Genomic DNA, 21,722 nt, shown 5'->3' on the forward strand with positions numbered 1-21,722 from the left:
CTTAAAAAAAAAAAAGGCTAAAAATAACTAAACTTAGAGCTACGAAAGACGCGAGGCGAATTTTATTGAAAAGATTGTTTTTCCTTAGTGATTAGTTCTTCTAACTATGAACATGAATTAAAAAGAAAACAAGTAGCTAGCTCTGAGCTTCGCAAACTAGTTGAAAAGAAAATACTGGATAAAATTTAATAATAAAGAAGGCATTTATGATAAAGGAAACTAAATTCTTGGCACCACAGTGCTTTGGTTCCTACCAGCGGGCTTACGTTCAAAGTGGAGATGTGTAGTCAACGCATCGACACTCGAAGTCCCTAATGCAGACTCTCTAGATTAGAGTCCGCTACCTCTTACTTAAGATAACTCCCCAATTGTCCTCACGATGCTGGGTTAACATCGAAATTGTTGAGTGTCTCTCCGGAAATTGAACCCATGACTACGGGCACCGAAGGCACGCGCTAACCTCTGTTTTTTTATATATAAAAAGCTAACAGCTTTTTATCAGATTATTTAACCTGTTGAACGATTTGCAAGGATTACACTGTAACCATTATGACACCACACAGACATAGAAGTAAACGAGGACAGTTAAAAACACCTATGCCCGAAGCGGGATTTGAATCCAAGACATTCACAGCAAACGATCCACAGCCTAATGCCGCAGACCCCTCGACTCGGCTAATCCGTAGCACATTTAAAGTAACTGATTATTTTAAAAGTTGCTCCTAAATACTGACAATCTAAGTCTTATGTATCAAATATTTCCTGTGATAATACCATACACTCTCCGTCTTCTATAGACGAAAAGCTATAGTTACCCACATTATCTAATACAGAAATAAGTTCTGTTTCTCTAATAGCTGCTGATAGTGATAGTCAAGGTTGTAGTTTATTCTCGGTGCTCATATTGTGATTTACTAAATAATTATTAAATCTAATTGTAAGGTATACATTTGATATTTTGAGCAGACTGAGCAAGATAAATATACGTAAAAACTAGTCAATACTTGTCATAACTGTTTATGTTTTCTTAACTGTCAATGAAATAGGTGTATTGAAAAATTTTAAATATTCGAGTTTTGTATTCCGGTTTCAAATATAAATATGTGTGTGTTTCATCTCGGTCCTGCAACCAGGTGGACCTAGATTCGACATTCGAACACTCATCCGGATCAAATCAGATTTTTTTTTTAAACTAAGGCAAACATATGATCTTTAGTGTAGAAATAGACAAATAGACTTGTCAATATTCGTCTTAATTTTCTGTTTTCTTCTTCACTGTCAGGACTTCGTGAAATTACTTTCAGCGAATTTCAGATATTCAAGTTTATCACAATTTGGGTGGGATGTGGGTTTGGATAAGAATCAAGATCTGAAATCCGGATTTCGGATCCAGATATGAGTTTCGAACCCAGATCCGAGATCAGGATCCAGATCCGAAATCCGAGATCCGGACCCAGATCCGAAATCCGAGATCCGGACCCAGATTCGAGATCCGGATCCAGATCCGAAATCCGAGTTCCGGATCCAGATTCGAAATCTGAGTTCCGGATCCAGATCCGAGATCCAGATCCAAAGGATCCGGACCCAATCAGATCTGGATCTTCGGATCCGGCCAGATCCGGATCCGGCCATCCCTAGTCTATATCCCCCAGACAATTGGAATGTTCACCAAGCTACCTTTAACAGCAATTCTAGGATAAATAATATTTATGAATTGTGGAACTGGAAGTTTCATCATCTAGTAGGAATGTCCCACGCAACTATTTGGAAGCTTATTCATGAAATTCAACAAGTTGAAGCAACGGTTTCAGCTGTGCTTCATCAAGATGCTGTGGGGCAACCACCCAAACAGAAAACTAGAAGAGTGTTTCAGATTTTTCAGAAACGCCTCTAGTCTTTGTGCTTAACGTATAACACTGGAACTAAATGTTTGAAAAAAAAATTTGCTTGTTGTTTCCTATAATGTTATGAATAGTAGAAAATGAACATGTAAACCATTTATTACATTAATACAAGTTATATTTTGTTTGCTAATTTTCTGTTCTGAAATTTTAATATTGCCAAAACTTAATATTTGTAAATAGTGATATATAAATCCATTTTGCCTGTGCTAACACCCAACCTTTCAATAAATAAATATTTAAATGATTTTTAACAACTAGATAAAAACTAAATACATCAACTATTTATTGATTTTAGAAAGGCGTACGACTCGGTTAGGAGAGAAACATTATACAACGTTCTTACAGAATTTGGAATACCGAGAAAGCTAATTAGATTAATTAAGATATGTTTAAATGAATCCCAAAGTAAAGTCCGGGTAGGAAAATTTTTGTCCACGAGCTTTCACGTCGAAAATGGCCTGAAACAAGGAGATGCGTTGTCGCCATTATTATTTAACTTCGTTCTGGAATACGCTATAAGGAAAATCAAAGATAGCAACCAGGGCCTACAGTTGAACGGTATTCACCAGGTTATGGCATATGCCGATGATGTAAATTTAATAGGGGATGATAGGAGAACAATAGAAAGAAATGCAGAGATCTTATTAACCGCTTCCAGGGACATGGGTTTAGAAGTAAATGCAGAGAAAACTAAATTCATGGAAGTGCGTCGGGACCGGAATACAGCAAATTATGGATGCGTTAAAATATTAAATAATACTTTTCATAAAGTGGATAGTTTAAAATATCTAGGATCAATATTAACAGAGCAAAATCATATTCACGAAGAAATTAAATGTCGACTAAAAGCAGGGAATTCGTGTTACTATTCGGTTCAAAATCTCTTGTCGTCGCGAATTCTGTCGAGGAATTTGAAGCTTAAAATATACAAAACGATAATAATGCCTGTTGTTCTGTATGGCTGCGAAATATGGTCACTTACTCTGAGGGAAGAACATAGACTGAAAGTATTTAAGAACAAGATCCTGAGACGAATATTCGGACCCAAGAGGAACGGGAATGGGGAATGGCGGAAACTTCATAACGAGGAACTACATAATTTATATGGTTTACCCAACATTGTTAGGGTCGTCAAGTCTAGGAGGCTTAGGTGGGCGGGTCATTTAGCTAGAATGGAAGAAAGTAGAAACGCTTTCAAAGTCTTGACAGGAAGACCAATCGGAAAACGACCATTAGGAAGACCTAGGCGCAGATGGGAGGACAATATTAAGATGGATCTCGCAGAGATTGGAATACATAGTAGAAACTGGATGCAGTTAGCTAAGGATAGAAGTCAGTGGAGAGCTTTTGTGAACGCGGCATTGAACCTCCGGGTTCCATAGGCCATAGAGTTAGTTAGTTAGTTAGTTAGATAAAAACTAAATGGCAAGATAAACTTTGAAATAAAAAAAGGTAGGGAAGCAGCGGAGAGGATCCCTTCAACTTACAACAGTCGAGGTAACAAGGATCAAACTATTTGTAAAGAATGGGGCTGGAGGTAGTTGTATAAGTCTTGTTTTTCCTTTCTAGCCTATTTTTGAGCTGTGGATAAGGTAGTAAAAATTGGTATCCCGTGAGGGGATAATTTATTATATTTGTTACTACTATATTCTTCGTTAATTTTGTAAGAAAGAAAAAAAAACGAAAGCTGCAACCATTAATAAATCATATTTTCTTTAAATTGATTTTATCATTCAGTATTACTTGACCAGCCAACGAGTGCGGGCGGCCGGTTTTGGAACTAAAATGCAAGCAGCAGTGTTTCTAATCGCATTACTTGTAATCAATCTATCACAGTTCTTTTTGTCCTGTTAATAATAAATCACTTCACGCATATGCTCAAGTCAGGGGCAGATCCAGGGAGTGGGGCGATCGGGGCGATTGCCTCCCCCAGAATAGGATATTTTTTTCTTTAAAAAAAAACTAAGAATTTTCACCTTTGTATTATAAATGTAAAATAAAACCTAAAAGAGGTAGGCCTTACTTTTTTGTTTTACGTTGCAGAAGTCAAGCAACAAATTGCAAGAAATTACTTACATTGGCGTTCTTGCTCAAAAAAATGTCTTCCTTCCAAATCGCAGGTGGCCATTTCTGTTCTAGAAATTGCAGACAATAGCTACTTCTCCTTTTCTAAATTTGATTTACTTTTTTTTTTCTTTTTTGCAATACACTCTTACCATGATTTTACTTCGAACGACCGCCCCCCAAACATTCAGCCTGGATCCGCCCCTGGCTCAAGTTAAAACAAACAGTTTCAAAAGTTATTGAAGTTATTTGCAGAACATCTTAAGTAACAAGCAAAAAAAAAAAAAAAAATACACCCTCCATATTAACTTGCGAACAAACTAGTGAGCAGCGTTTTACAGTGTTTTATAATGCCATGGAATGAAACGTAATCAATTTTTATGTAATCTGCTTAATACACGGTAGAAGCTCACTGAATTGTCAATTGTGCTATGTTGTTCTTAAATTGGCAATTTCCATTCATATATCACTATCCACAATACATCTGCACTACTGCAGAAATGGTTCACTACAACCACATAACTTACGGCGCTCTTTATTAAGCGGAAAGAGATTAGGTTATGCATAACATCCAAACTGCAACTTTTAAAAACCGTTGGATACACTGCAGAGTGAAACTCTCCGCTCCCCTGTCCCACCGCGCTTGTCAAGAAACTGATGTAAACACAACAGGAGCGCCATCCTTCCAAAACCGCACTGCTATCCTGGTCAGGTAATAGCCCACTTTTTAACGACCAAAGTCAACAGTCTAAAACATTGTATAACAAAAAATCAATCAATTATTCAACTATCGGAACACTCCTTTACTCCCTTATTCTTTGTAAACTGCAGTTCCAAACAATAGGCTTATTTCGGAAGGTAAGGGGAAACCACACAACAAGCTCGTTCAGATTGTATTAAATCATCATTGTGTCTGTTTAGAAATTTAAATGTTTGCAATCTACAACGTAAAAAATTCAATATAACTTTTTCCCGTCCCGTGTCCTCCTCCTTCGAGGTACGATTTATATAAATATTTAGTGATCTCAGATCAGTAAGTACAATGATCTAAGATTGTACCAAAAATGGATTGAGCTGCTTGGACGTAATAGATAAATGTGAATTTTTAATCCTCTTCGACGTGGCTCCCGGTCTGTTTCTTCTATGCTTTTTTTTTTTACTTAACAACACAATGTTTATAGCACCTGCACTTAAAACCATGGCCTCAGATAGATCCATCTTGTTCAAGCAACTTGAGTAAACTGGAAAACGACCACGTGCTCAAACAACAGGCAAGAGGAAGAGCGAAAAATGACCGCTTCTTTTTCTTCTTCTTTTACGCGCCTATTTTTACGCTAGGTGTATGGGCCAACTTACGGACCGAAATTTACGACATCATTTTACGGACCGAAAATGCGCGCTGAAAATACGCTAGTGTATGTTGGCCTATACACTAACGTATTTTTCAGCCGTAGCCATAAAATTTCTTGCGCTAGTCTTGTTAGCAGCTGTCAATACGTTAGTGTATGGGACCTGGCGTACGTTTACGTACCGAATTTTCATACGCTGGAAAAGTCTGGGTGCTTTTAACTTCGAGCGTAAATACGGCGCGTAAAAACGGCTCAGATGAAAGGGTTTTCGAGCAGCAGGTGGTCTCTTGCCCTTTCCACGGCCTTCTCCCCTGTCTGGTCTTATTGTTTTCAGATGAGAAAACCTGTTCTTGTTTTGTCCTCGCGAATCGTGGCTGAGATTTGCTGGTAGACTCACCAGAAATCATCATTCCAATCTAGTTTCAGTCTTTCTATACAATACATGATTTCGGCTAAATTAATATTTTCTATTGCACAAAACGAGACATTACTTCCTAATTAAAATTCATAATTAATTTTCAGTACATAGAGGAAAAGGTATTTAAATCCAATACTTTCTAATTAGAATTCGCAAATGATGAGAGCTCCTCCGTGGCTATATGGTCAGCGTAAGCTTCTCCGGCGCAGGACATCCTGTTCGATTCTCGGCAGCCCACGCAGTTTGGATCTCACTTCTCATATAGCCTCGCTGTCTGAGAGGTCGCTAAATTCAAACCCAATCCAATCGGACATGATGTCTTTCGACTACGAATTTAACATTATTTGACAATTAGTCCTTCCCCCCCCCACACACACAGAAAAATGAAGTCACACTTTAGAGTTGCTCATATTCTGATATTAAAAAAAGAAGTATAACATGACTTTTAATAGCATGTGACCAATTCCCGACAAACTAAAAATGTCATGCTATTTAGAAAAGAGGGAGAAAGCAAGAGAAGGGAAAGAAGGTAAGGGCAACCAACTATAGAGTACGCAGGAATTTATTTCGGGAGCGGTCCAAACTCAATTTGAGGGTATTTTATATTAAAATTCCTAAAATTGTCCCTAAAATTAGGCTAAATTTACACAAAAGTAGAAATTGGGGGGGGGGGGGTCCGGACCCCCAGGACCCACCCCCTGCGTACGTCCCTGGCAACCAACATAAAATGTTACTTCCAGACACACTTTCTCGTTCACTTGGTTCTCTCCGGTCGAATATGAATAAAAATGTCCCCAGTAGCAAAGATAAATTACATTTCACTCTTATGAAGAACACTCCTTCACCAAACAATGTTCAAATTCAGCTTTCTGATATTTTGTTTTGTCCCACGCTACCCGTACAATATTTTTGAAAGAAATCACTACCAGCATAGAGGCTACAGGCACCTACTAGGTATAGGTATTTCTAGGTATTTAAGAATGAAAAGTAATAATCCTGACCTTCAACAAGATATTATCTCGATATCTGCCTGATAAAACAGCAAAAAATTGCGTTTGACTATCGAAATTCGGTGAAAATTTTTTGCTATTTCGACCACCTGCTGCTTGTTATTTTAAGTACCTTCTCAATTTTACAAGAACTTGTAACAAAATAGGTTCAGAAAGTCACTATTTTTTTCCCGTGATCTTAACATTACTCGTGAAAAAGAAAATGTGAGAAACCGCAATACATGGCCTAATGTTTCTTTCTTTGTGAATTATTTCAAACCTCAGATTGTACGTATATTTAAATTTAATAGACCTAATAATCCTATTTCACCATTAATGCTCACATACTAAGTCTAAATAGCACAATCATTGTACTGCTCGCTTTAGTGTGCTTGCTTTTCAGCCTAAAAGTTCTAGTTCAATCCAGGGTACCAGCTATGTTGAATATTTTTCAACATTTTATTATATCTCGTCACGATGGGGACTGTACCAACACTTATTTGAAAAGCTTAAGTAGACTCAAAACAGAACATACCTAACACCAAAATTGAAATGACACCCATTTGCAGGAAACAGGATTACACTCATAATAGTTCATGTTAACTTGTAGTATATCATTAAAGCATTTCTCAATTTTTGTGGTGTGGTTACTATCAATTCTTCCCAGATAAACGTTAACTTAAGGTCTATTACCACAAAACATTAAATAACAATGAATATCTGACACTTAAATAATTTCTTTCACGAACAACTCAATCATTTTACTGAGCTCCTCTGTGGCTAAACGGTTAGCGTGCCTGTCTTTGGCGTGGGAGATCCAGGTTCGCTACCCGGTGGGAGCTCATGTGGTTCGGATTCCACGTTAATCAGTAGGTCTCGTCTCATATAGCCTCGCTGCTGAAAGGGACGTTAAATTCAAAATCAACTCAATAGTTTTATTATGTTTATAAGTAGCATGTCCATCAGTGTTAGGAGAATTTTTATAATAATTGACACAACTTCTTACTTAATAGTGTTATTTTAGTGTCATTTTTACTACTAGAGCTTCGAAATTAATTGATATTTAATTGTTTTCAGTTTCGTATAACATACAAGTTTGTTTACATTTTTCTTTTTACTTTCTGCTTAATTCCTTATAACTACGCTTTCTTACAGTGAAATATGTCTTATTCAATGAATACAAGAACTATGAGTATTAAAAACATACAATTCGACGGATCTTTACACTGAGAAAAATGAAAATTTAAAATAAAACAAATCTGTTTATTTTCTGAATCAGTAAATGAAAACTCTTCCGACATAGATTGCTTCAAATCATTGGTTCATAAGTTGGGAAACAAATGTAATAATAATAATAATAATAATAATAATAATAATAATAATAATAATAATAATAATAATAATAATAATAATAATAAATTTAAACGAACGAATGGTTTTGGTTCAAAGTGTCTTTAATGAGTTAACAGTTTAAACTTCATTTGAAAAAGAAATCTGAACTAAGATTGGGTAGCTGAGTTAATTTTAATAAGCAGTTGGATGTTTGTACCAACATGTAGTGAAATTTAAACAAACCAATTGTTCAGAATAGTTTAACTTTGTTTGAAAATAACCTAATCTGAGGTGAATTGGAGATTAAAGTGTTGTGAATAGCTAATGTTTGGACCGAATTTGACTAAGTTCGAAATTAAATAAATTAAGGTCTATATTGTGGTAATGCTTCGTGATAATATGCCAAATATGATAGCTACGCCAAATTCATGAAACAGCTATAATCATTTGTAACAACTCCACATTTTATTATTTGCAGTTTCTTATGTTCCCATATAACATACACGTGCAAACCTTTTTTTTTAAAGACAAATTTAATATTTAGTATACTAAATAACTATAATAATTTTAATCAAGCGTTAAAATTATCTTACTTTTCGTAATCAATTGTAGTTGCGCCAAAACACAGATCTATTCACTTGAAATGGAAAGTACCAGTGACGGCAATTGGGTATGAACACTAAAAAGGGGGACAAAACACTACTAATAGTAAGGGGCATGTAATTAGTTTATAGTGTAAAGCCAAAAAAGTGGGGGCAGCAATTACCTTCACGCCCCTAATCGCCGATGGACAGCACATTTGTTAATAATATTCCTAATTTAAGTGAATTTTAAGACTTTGTTGAGGAATAATTTTAGTAGTATTTAATTAGATCTATACGCTTTTATTTGAATCACTTCTCTTCAGATTTACAATTAGTTTCATTATATTTTCATTAGCTGTTAATCATCCAACGATGCGTTCAAATGTAGAATATTCACTAATAGTCATTACATTGGCCAACAACTTAAATTAATTTGTTTACAATTAACTAAATGATTTTTAAAAAACTTCCAAATTTGTTATATTTAATTTGAACATGTGGTTTGGTGCAGTCATTAGAATCAATCATTTTTTAATTTAAAAGTTGGTTTACATCGATCAAAAGTGTCTGCTTACTGTGTCAAAAGCTTTTCAGTAGACCTTACATTGAATGCTGTAAATTTCTTATATCTTATACACTAACATGACAGGCGGACATAGGGCGTATTGTGAAATTATATACTCAGAAAAAATGTATGTGGCGTACTTAAAAACGTAGGTTACATGTGTAAATCATGTAGTTTTAGGACTTAACGTACAGCAAATGTATAACTGAAAAAAGCACATTTTATACATATTTTCCGCATACAGGTTTCGAATAAACGTACTTTCTGTACGAACGAAAGAACTGTATATAGATGGTCAGGAACTCACATACAGATATACGCATGTAACATACAACTGGCGTATGTAACATACGTATACGTATGTGATATATGGAAGACTGTTAGATGTCATACATCCTGCAACGGCATGATGTAACATCTAAGCGGGGAAAGTCTGTAGCATATGGTAACGTCCGTGCAGGTTTCTGTAGTAAACATAATGATTCCGTATAATTGTACAATATACCGCTGTCCGGATAACGGACTTTTCTCAGTGTATTAATTAATAAGAATTTGCGCCCGGTGAATGAGAATATTAAAAGTTCGAAAAATTATATATATATGAGGAATATCACAGTCGAATCGATAAGTGTTAGTAAACAATATAAATGTTTAGAAGGTGGATGAAAAACAGAGCAGTAGCTAGAGATTTCGGCGCCAGGGGTGAAGTAGAATTCGGCGCCCCTACACTCACCTTATCAAGCTTCGTTCCTTCCTTTATTTATTTATTTATTTACAAATAAGAGAAACAGCTGTTCTTGTTATGCTACGTTGAATTTTTATCATGCTGCTTGCACAGACTATTGCAACAACTGAAAGTGATCATTCTCTATTCTTTTACAAAGGTGTTTCAAGAGGCTTAGTTTGAACATTTTGTTAAACTTACAAAACTGCCTTTGCTGTACACAAATCCACTTTGAGAAAAGTTATAAAAAAATTACAACTTTTTACGTTTCATACTATATATAAGAAATGAAATTTTAATACATTAGAAACTACGTGACTTAAAAATGTTCGAAATGGGTAACAGCATCAATTTCCAGTAATAATTGTAAACTTTTGTAATTTTATTCTGTATGTGACCACATAAAGATTTTAATTTTGATTGTTTTACGGTCAAAAATATTTTGTGAAATGTAACGAAAACTCTGAAGAGACAGTATTTGCGAATTTCTTAATATTGATCGATGGAGGTAAAGAATATGTTTAATGTTCGTACTTGAAATCCAAAATGTAGTTTGGCTACTACATACACTACGTGATCAAAAGTATCCGGACACCCAAAAAACATACGTTTTTCATATTAGGTACATTCTGCTGCCACATACTGCCAGGTACTCATTATCAGCGACCTCAGTAGTCATTAGACATCGTGAGAAAGGAGAATGGAGCGCTCCGCGGAACTCACGGACTTCGAACGTGGTCAGGTGATTGGGTGTCACTTGTGTCAGAAGTCTGTACGCGAGATTTCCACACTCCTAAACATCCCTAGGTCCACTGTGTCAGATGTGATAGTGAAGTGGAAACGTGAAGGGACACGTACAGCACAAAAGCGTACAGGCCGACCTCGTCTGTTGACTGACAGAGACCGTCGACTGTTGAAGAGAGTCGTAAAGTGTAATAGACAGACATCTATCCAGACCATACACAGGAATTCCAAACTGCATCAGGATCCACTACAAGTACTATGACAGTTAGGCGTGAGGTGAGAAAACTTGGATTTCATGGTCGAGTGGCTGCTCATAAGCCACATATCACGCAGGTAAATACCTCGCTTGGTGTAAGCAGCGTAAACATTCTACGATTGAACAGTGGAATAACGTTGTGTGGAGTGACGAATCACGGTACACAATGTGGCCATCCGATGGCAGGGTGTGGGTATGGCGAATGCCCAGTAAACGTCATCTGTCAGCACGTGTAGTGCCAACAGTAAAATTCGGAGGTGATGATGTTATTGTGTGGTCGTGTTTTTCTTGGAGGGGGCTTGCACCCCTTGTTGTTTTGCGTGGCAATCTCACAGCGAAGACCTACATTGATGTTTTAAGCACCTTCTTGCTTCCCACTGTTGAAGAGCAATTCGGGGATGGCGATTGCATCTTTCAACACGATCGAGCACCTGTTCATACTGCATGGCCTGTGGCGGAGTGGTTACACAACCACAACATCCCTGTGATGAACTGGCCTGCACAGAGTCCTGACTTGAATCCTATAGAACACCTTTGGGAGTTTTGGAATGCCGACTTTGTGCCAGGCCTCACCAACCTACATCGATACCTCTCCTCTGTTCAGTACTCCGTAAAGAATGGGCTGCCATTCCCCAAGAAACCTTCCAGTACTGATTGAAAGTATGCCTACAATGGTGGAAGCTGTTATCAAGGCTAAGGGTGGGACAACACCATATTGAATTCCAGCAGTACCGATGGAGGACGCCACGAACTTCTAAGTCATTTTCAGCCGGATGTCCGGATACTTTTGATCACATAGTGTATGTTTAAAATTATAGTACTTACTTAATTTCTTAATGACTGAAAATTCTGAATTTAAGGTTACTTTTATTAATAAAAATATTAAAACACACACACACACACACACACACATATATATATATATATATATATATATATATATATATATATATATATAATGTACGTGTGTGTGTGTGTTTTGTATGTATGTAGATAAATAAAAAAATATCACAAAATATCACACAACTAGATACGTAAGCACAAAAAAGAATCCTGGCGATACAAGTAGTTAATGGAGAAATGATCCCAATAAATTTCTTTAAATTGGAAGCATTTCATATGTCAATGAAATAAAAAAAAACACTGGTAGCTATCAGTCTTTGAAAAAGACGAAATTCGTGGAGTAAAGTTCTGACCCATTAAGTCCCTATTCTAAACTGTTTCAAGAACGTTATTATTCTCCTTGTCTACCTTCATTTTTAATATTCCCGTGCAAACACCAACTTGTGTGTCTCTTCACTCCTTTCATTTTTCATACCTTTATTCTCACCGTCATGATTAAAACGATTGGTTAGAAAAACGTGATTAACTAACCAAACTCATCATTGTCAAAATGCCTAATACGTACGTATTTAAGACTGTGACCGTTTCTGATTTTGAAAACGCTCTTGTTTACACTGTAAGTCATTACTTGGCAGCATGTATGTCACATCGTCATTAAAAAATCATATATAATAGTTTTTTTAAGTAATAAGTAAAAACTTGTTCTAACTCTTATTGAAACATTTGGGTTGCGGGCGTAGCGAACAAGAAAATTTTTAACAAATCTACTTTCATTTTCAATACTTTCCTTTCTTCTTGCTCCTTCGGCACCCTCTTGCTATCAGCGCCCGGGGCAACCGCCCCGCTGGCCCCCCTACTTAGTTAAGACTCTAATGAGAACTATTCTAAATATAAAGCAATCTATTCTACAGTTGCTAAATGGATAAGGGATAACACAAGCACTTATATATTTAAAAATTAGTTGTATTTAAGGTAAAGTATTTTTTTATCTTAAAAAGATATTTTAACTTCCAAAAACTTCTTATTATGAGCAAATGTACTATCCAAATTAATGTAGCGTGGTGCATTAATATCGTCACTGTTAGAACAAATGCTATGCTTCAAAGATTGTGAAAGAAAACAGGAGAGTGAATTAGTTGCCGCATTTCATATTAGTAAAGTACAACAATACAATTGATATTGTTTTCATTTGGTTATGTTATATCCCAGATTAAGTGTTAATTCGTTTTCTAAATATAAAATTTTAATTATTCTAGATATTCTTTGTAACTTTTAAATAGCTTTTCAAGTCACATTTCGAAATTAAAACTTGGTTTGTTTGTACTTGGAGACGGTTGACTTTCCTTCTTTTTGTTGACCCTTTCATTAAGGACTAGATTCTACAAGAGCAGCAGATATGCTGAGCATATATTACCCAATAGCAGTGCGCGAATTAGGTTGTGTATATTTGAAGGGGGATACAATAGTTTCTAACAGGAGATAGTTGATTGCTTTGTGAGGGACCAATGTTTCAATTTGTTGCTTTTGGAAGAGATTAAAACAAAATAGAAGGAAATTCCGCCCCGGGATTCGCACCCTGTCCTAAAGGCATGAGTGGCACAAGCTGGATGGTAGGCCCTGGTTCCATGAGATATGTTACGCCACAGAGGGTAGATTTATTTATTTATTTATTTATTTATTTATTTATTCGAGAAATCTAACAAATTTAGTGAGAAAATTTATTAAATTGAATTACTACTTTCGCAAAATTATGGATTTAGCTTTTGTTTTTGTTTGTTTGTTTCTTTCTTTTTTTTTAAAATCTGTCTGATTTAACTTTGTTAAAACATTCTATGGGAATTTTCACATTCCGATACTATGAAAAGAAATAAAAAGTACTCCTACATTGAATATCACTTGCTAGTCCAAATGTTTTTATTGTTTTGTTCTTTCTTTTTATTCGTTTCCTTAATAGCATAATGTTTATAGGACCTGCATTTAAAACATAGATCTGTCCTGTTCAAACAACTTGAGCAAACTGGAAAACGACCGCGTGCTGAAATAACAGGCAAAAGGAAGAGCGAAAACTAACCGCTTCTTTTTCTTCTTCTTTTACGCGCCTATTTTTACGCTAGGTGTATGGGCCGACTTACGGACCGAAATTTACGACATCATTTTACGGACCGAAAATGCGCGCTGAAAATACGCTAGTGTATGTTGGCCTTTAAAATACCAAATAATATTTTCTTTCGACAAAGTGGATACTTTAAAATATCTAGGATCAGAAAAAAACCATAATCACTAAAAAATTTGATGTCAACTGAAAGTAGGGATTTCGTGCTATTATTCAGTTAAATATCGTTTGTTGTCGCTAATTTTGTTGAGGAATTTGTAGCTCAAAATATAAAACGATAATCATGCCTGTGCTGTATGGTTGCGAAACATGGTAACTGACTGAGGGAAAATCGCAGACTGAAAGTATTTGAAAACAAGATTCTTAAACCAATATTCGAACTCCAAAATGAACGGGAATGGGGAAAGGCAGAAACATCATAAGGAGGAACTGCATAATTTTATACCGTTTACCAAACATTGTTAGGGTAATCAAGTCTAGGAGGCTCAAATGGTCATTTCACGTAGCCAGAATGGAAGAAATTAGAAAAGCTTTCGAAGTTGTAACTGGAAATCCAAATAGGAAAATGACCGTTAGGAAGACCGAGGCGCAGATGGGAGGACAATATTAAAATGGTTCTCGTAGAGATTGAAATATAAAATAGAAACTGGGTTAGGTTTTCTAAGGACAGAAATCAATGGACAGCTTTTGTAAACGCGGCAATGAGCCTCCTGCGTCCATGGGCGTGCTATATTAAGTTGTTGATACATTTAGGTTCTTTTTATTTGACACAAATGTTATTACAGGAAGTTAAAAGTTTTTCCGTAGTAAAGAGGATTTCGATTCGAGGTTAGCTATTTACGTTAATACTAAAACAAATTTGGCGGTGATTTTGATGTAAAATGGCACCCATACTTTCTTTCAAAGTCTGTCTCTCTCTCTCTCTCTCTCTCTCTCTCTCTATATATATATATATATATATATATTCCCATTTGTATAGGCGCCCTTTTAGTAGGCTTGTCCACCGCCCTCATTAGTATCCCAGCACGGCCCTGATTCATCCACTACAAAGCGCACTTGGCGGAAGCTAGGGTCGAACTATGAACCCGCGCCAGAGATGAATCACTGCAGCCCGATAAGCAATTTCATAGTTTCATTTGTAGAATAGAACGTGAATGCTCATATGATATTTTAAGTAGGAATATGGCTTTAAATATACGTGCAAAATATAATAAAACCCAATATTGCCCAATACAGGGCTCATAGTGGTCTGGTCTCTTGTAAATAGTTGAAAAGTGACCAAAATCTCTTATGGCCCTTTTTTCCTTTGTCAATTTCTCCGTCACCTTTCCCCGTTGCTTTCTGTAATCTTACTTCTTTTGAGCTTCCTCCTTTCTTAAGCTTTCTAAGTATGCTTTCTAGTTACGATAAGCAGACTTAACAGATGTAAGAAGCTTTTGAATAAGTGGAACCAGTTCTGGCCTATTTCCGAATTTCTTCATCTCAGACATTATATTTAACTTAGCATTGAGAGTTCTCGAAGCTTGAAATATTCAAATTCATCACCTACTCTTACGAAGAACATACAAGAAGCATAACACAAGACTGACTGACTGACTGACACACACACACACAAAACGTTGAGCGGAGGTTAACTATCACGGGAGAAAACTATAAAAGACCATTATGATAGAAGAAAGAATCGACAAAGAAGAGTTCTCAACACCACCTTGAGAACTTAAGCATTCACCAACCATCCACTGTATTTTAGAAAAAATAAAAGCTGAAATGAGGGTAAAGCTGACTGTTTCACAAGTGGCAGCAAGTACAGAAGCTCTCAGAAGAGTAATGAGTAACAAGTTATGCCTTTTTCCATTTACTTTTATAGTTTTCTTAGAAAACTGCCAATGCAACACATATATCACATGAAAAAGTCACTTTACCTCCCAAAAAAGTAACTTTTAGTGACAAATTTGAAAAAAAAAAAAAAACTTTTAATAACCAACTTGAAAAAAAAGTAACTTTTAGTTAAAAAAAAAAAGTGACTCGCTATGAGTCCTGCCAATAAAACCCATTGGGCTGGGCTTTTTTTTTTTAAAAAAAAAACTGGGTTTTTCACAACTCTGGTTTGTGTGGGTAACTACTTGCATCATTGTATTCATATTGTCTGATGTGTGCATCCGGAAAGTATATATAGTCTTTACAGCGCTTCGCATTTCTCCATTTCTACAACACGTACTTGTAATCCATTCTTAAATAGGACACAAATCAATTCCGTTTCACTTAGATCAACTCATTTCTTTCTGTAAATCTTCTATTTTACACCTACTTATGGTCCCTTTCATCTAAACCTACCAAAAAAAAAAAAAAAAAAAAGCCAATATATCACTTAAGGATTCCACATAAGGGCATTAAATGTAGGATAACTTAAGGGCCAAATCCGAAATTAAGTCGTCCGTTTCTACCTAAATTTTGAAAATTTACCAGAAAGAAACGTATAACCCTTTGGGGAACTTTTGGTACAATTTGTACCATATGCGTTTTTCATGGTACATTGCGTTATTTCTCTTCTATTTGAGCTTTTTCGTCCGGGTATTTTTTTTTTTTTTTTCCTTTCAAGTCCAGAGGCATTGTAGAAGACATTACGTATGGTTTCAGACCTTCCTGCGTCGAGACATAGGAGGTGATGACGTCATAAGTCTAAAAGTTATATTTTCGTGTAATACTTTTTGGGGGGGTTTATGTTAAGTATTTTCAGCGGGCTTAATTTTGCACGTAGAAGATTGAAATTTTGCACAAACATGCAAGTCCACCGAGTAGTATTTACCAGATTTTTTTTCAGATTTCTGCGTTAAAACAGGAGGGGGGAGGATCCAGGGGGTCAAAAAGTTGAAAAAAGGGATATTTTTACCCAAAAATCCCATTTTTCCTCATTTTCCCTCCTTAGATACATGATGGAGACAAGTGAATGGTACCGCCTGAAAGGCAGTTCTATTCTGAAGAGAATAATGTGCGACAGATGGCACTAGGGTAATTAGGGAAGTGTCAGGGAATTTTTATCAAAATATACTTCTGTATAGGGGAATTTTGGACATTTTCGGTATTATTTTTTGCGGGCTTATTTTTGCACCTAGAAGATTGAAATTGTGCACAAACATTCAGTCCACCGAGTAGTATTTACCAGATTTTTTTCAGATTTCTGCGTTAAAACAGGGGGTACAGAGGGGCTAAACGTTGAAAAAGGGAAATTTTTACCAAAAAATCCCTTTTACGGGATTTTCCCGCCTTAGGTACATGATGGGGATAAGTGAATGGTACCGCCTGAAAGGCAGTTCTATTCTGAAGAGAATGATGGGCGAAACATGACCCTAGGATGATTAGGGATGCCTCAGGGAATGTTTAAAAATTTCCCTCTGTATACGGGAATATGGGACATTGTTTTTTTTTTTTTTTTTTTTTTGGCGGGCTTACTTTTGCACCTGGAAAATTAGAATTGTGCATAAACATTCAGCCCACCGAGTAGTATTTACAAGATTATTTTCAGATCTCTGCGTTAAAAAAGGGGGGTCCAGGGGGGCTAAAAGTTGAAAAAAGGATATTTACACCCAAAAAAATCCCGTTTTTCATCATTTTCCCGCCTTAGATACATGATGGAGACACGTGAGTCATACCGCCTGAAAGGCAGTTCTATTCTGAAGAGAATTATGGGCGAAACATGACCCTAGGGTAATTAGGGATGTCTCAGGAAATGTTTTACCTGAGATCATGGTGTTTTACGGTAATTTGGGGCATGGTGGGAATTCCTGATAAAATTTCTCCCGCTTTTGGTATTCAAGATAGAAACTTGAAGTTTGGCACACACATTCAGTATACCAAGTATTATTTATCAGATTTTTTTTAGATGGCTACGTTCACACAGGGCCGCTCCAGAGGGGCCCAAAGTGCGAGAAAAAATTTTTCCCTCCAAAATTTTCTCTTTGACATCATTTTTCCCGCTCCTGGTATATGGTATGAGCATGCAATTTGTCATTTGAAAGCCAGCTCCATTCTGAAGAGAATGAGGTATGAACCATGATCCTAGGATAAATAGTGACGATGCAGTAGCTGCTTGACTGAGAGTCTAAAAAAATAGCCCAAAAAACCTAGATCCCTTAAGGGATAATTTACTCCTATGTGTGCTTGATGATGCGTAAGGAAAGGGAAAGTTGTTTACTTTCATAAGTACCGGTAGTTAAAAACATGGAACTTTTCGGCAAGCGGAGGAAACTACTTGCTCAACGTTACCGCATGGTAAATACATTAATGAACATCGAACCTGCTGTGCATGGATTTTCTCCCATAAGGTAGCTAATAAACCCAGTATACAAAGTAAACCGAAATGTCTAAAGTCAATGTGCCAGCTCATAACGCGCAACTACAAAAATGTGTCTGAGTTAAGAGATAGACATAATTGTGAAACTTACGTTAGTCTGGAGCACAAATATGCAAACAGTGAAAACATATTGGCATAATACGTATAACATCTTTAATAACGTACAAATGAATAATTCAACACGTACGGTAAGGTAATTTTATGCCATATACAGTATATTGAGCTAGCTCCATTTACCTGTATACCCACCTTCACTGCCGCGCCTGCTTCCTACGGATGTACCTCCTCGCTTTTGCTCGGACCCCCTGCTGCACTATGAACTGACTCACATGGCATTCGTGATTTCGTGATCACGTATCACAAGTTGGCTAGTGTCTTTTGCACAATACTCATGATATACATACACTAAAGCCCCCTCCTCGTAAAGTGTATCTGTACATAATATTAACAGAAATTAAAAAAATTGTAACTTTTTAGAAAACAAGGCGCGTTTGGTCGAAAACCAAGCGGACGACTAACTTCGGAATAAATGCCCGTCAATGTTCAGCTGCAGGGATTTAGAAGCACGTAAAAATACAAAATTTACAGGAGAAATGGATGGTGCAAGTACTCAGGCCTAACATAACGTAACCAAATCTAATATAACCTAACCTGAATTAACCTAATATTAATAGTAATAAGCGAATTCTATAATTTTTCCAAAAATTACGCTGGACCCCTACACTAATATAATCTAACAAAATCTAGCCCAACCTAATGTGAACAGAAACTACCGAAATTGTAACATTCTTTAGAAAAAATAGCTGGACCCCTTCTGCTAAACATTGTCCTAAATGACTAGTTTATGATGTATTAGGTTAGGGTTGTGTACTATAGGGTATTTTGCGGAATGTTATATTACGTTTAGATCCCCTTCTATGAAACAATCTCAAAAAAAGGTAGCCTAACGTTATAGTACAATAATTGGGATAATTTTGGAACTGGAAGGGTTAGGGGGGGGGGCAGAATCAGGTAAAATCACCGCGTTTATAAGAGAAATGAGTTGATGTTACTTAATTGTAATCACTAGTTACCAATGTAACATAAGCTAAGCTAAGCTAACCTAACCTAGCCTAATAAACATATAAAATATAGGAAGCACGAAATTAAAGCAAAATATTCTGGCATATGTCGGACAGATGGGGGCCAGAATTTATTACCAAATAGTAGTAGTTGTTGTTGTTGTAGCACTAGTAGTAGTATTAGTAGAAGTAGGAACGGATTAGAAGCCCCGCAGGAATTGGTTGGGTTCTGTTCTCAACACAGCCTATCTGGTCCCCATTTGTCCGACATATGCCGTCAGAATATTTTGCTTAAATTTCGTACTTTCTTCCAAAAATATGCCGAATAATTGAAAGATGGATAGCAAAAGAAGCTTAACCCTTAACAGGAAATATGTGTCTGTCAGACACGTATGGTTTTTCTTTGTATTACATTGGCAACACTGATTCACTCAAGGTATCGTTTTTCTCAGTACCTTCCTATTATTTAACATTACACATATGTTTTTCTTAAAAAAATATTACTTGATACATGTCCGTGTCTCACAGACACACATTTCCTGTAAGCGAAGAAAATAGCGTTTCCTATTAAGGGTTAATTCTGGAAGACATACAAGCCGCTGTTGTACATGGATATAACCTCAAAAACTACTTAACGTTTTCCTCGCAATACAGGACCTAAAACAAATATATATCACAAAATGGGAACATAGAATAAGTTCTCAAATGAATTTTTACCTACCTAACTTCACTAATTCTTTCAATTTTTAGAAGAGCCGGTATATGAAAATTACCACAGGTGCTACCAGAATAACAGAAGCCGGTATCTTATATCGTAGTTTTGGTTTTATGTTAATCTTCACAAAAATAACTGCATTCACTCTCCAGTTAAAAAACTGTTAAATTCTCTGCCACATGTACGAAAAATATTTTACAATAAATGTTACAAAACTAATCTAAAATGCCACACATGTTCATCGCTCCAGTTCCATCTTAATGGCGTCGTATTAGTTATTTAATTTTCTCTTATCTCCTAAATTAACATTTCAATTATTTTCCACAAAAACATGTATTTGAATAAATAGAACGGCTTGCTTACCTTTAAATTATGTGCAAAATAAAAATAACTTGTTCTAGGTCACGCACAATAAAAATCCAAAAATTTTCACACATAAAGCGAACACCAAATTCTCAAGTTGAAATCCAGATGAAATTCTATAACCTCAACATAAAAGCTTATCCAAGCCTTAAAAAAATGTTTACTGGAAAATTTTTCTAATTATTATTCTTGCAACTGGAAACCAAACACTCTAAATTTCCTTTTAATAGAAATTAAATATTATTTAACTTTTAATATGATTATATTGATTAACGTTGTCCACCATGAAGTCTCAACAAAATGGCGAATCCAAAGATATTACAAGAGAATGAGTTTACCTTCAACAAAGCTACTATTTGCGGAAACCTTCAGAATTCTAGATTCAGGGCTTCATTCCGTTATGGTGAATAACAACATAACGCAAAATTTGCGTTTTAGTTTGTGATAACAGATCTACCAGTTATATTTTTTATCTTCATTTTTATTTTATTTTTTTTCTTGTGTATTTCGTTATGATGCTGAACCCAGAATTTTGCGAAAATTGGTATGGAATGAGCCCTTATATCATCGTATAGATGAACTCAAAATCAGCATTAAAGAAGTCAAATGGACAAATTTTCAGAAATGCCAGGTTTCATAGTTACAAGACGCAGTTACAATTATTGGACCTTATGCAGTCTTTGTGACGCGCGATTAGTGCCATACTAAAGAGTTTGACTACATATGTTTCCTGCAGTAGCCAGGCCTTTCGTATGCTAATCGTTTGTCAAAATAGATCTGAATAAGGCCCATTATTTAAATCACTATTATTAGTAGTAGTAGCAATAGTAGTAGTAGTAGTTGTTGTTGTTGTTGTTGTAAAACAACACAGCTCGAATAATATGGAACTAACCATCTATCTATTAAAATACTACGAAAGCTATAACAGCGCTTTTTTTTAAGTTAAGGGATTAGGTTTAGGAAATTTCTTTAATCATCTATTTTTGTTTATTTCATCATACTGGGCTTCATATCAAACAAACTAACCCCAGCCATTAGAGGGTTAGGCCCTCTCTTTGGCATAGGTTTCAACACATGTTGGTGTTGCTAATACAGGTACAATAGATGGTCTAACATGAAAAGGTATTCAACTCCTCGACGAGTATCCCATTGAAACTTGCACAAGTGGAAGGACATATTGAAAGATGGAAATATGTTTACTCGTACGATTCGCAACGTCCTGGAACAGGAAGTAGAATGATCTTCCCCTATCAGGGTTTGAAAAAACCCAACCCACCTGGGCCCATGTGGGTTTTTTTGGGTATCTTCGAGTTTAATTTTTTTTTTAATATTTCAATGTCTTTGGGG

The 21,722-nt window shown here is 36.0% G+C and overlaps 1 protein-coding gene across 6 annotated transcripts in view; it reads right to left on the bottom strand.

Annotated features, from left to right (window-relative positions):
• The window catches only part of LOC145684078 (uncharacterized), a 155,501-nt gene extending 134,845 nt beyond the window's left edge, over positions 1–20,656 (bottom strand). The window contains exon 1 of one of the 6 annotated variants that reach the window (XM_081755946.1): positions 20,376–20,656. The gene's annotated coding sequence lies outside the window, so the exon portion shown is untranslated. Of the gene's footprint in view, positions 1–20,018; positions 20,269–20,375 lie in introns of those variants that run through there. The other 5 variants (XM_081755944.1, XM_081755942.1, XM_081755947.1 and 2 more) reach the window with 5 other exon arrangements.
• Positions 20,657–21,722: the final 1,066 nt, after the last annotated feature.

Source organism: Thermobia domestica, chromosome 4 (assembly GCF_964235325.1).
Source record: "Thermobia domestica chromosome 4, izTheDome1.hap1.1, whole genome shotgun sequence".
NCBI classification, from domain to species: domain Eukaryota; kingdom Metazoa; phylum Arthropoda; class Insecta; order Zygentoma; family Lepismatidae; genus Thermobia; species Thermobia domestica.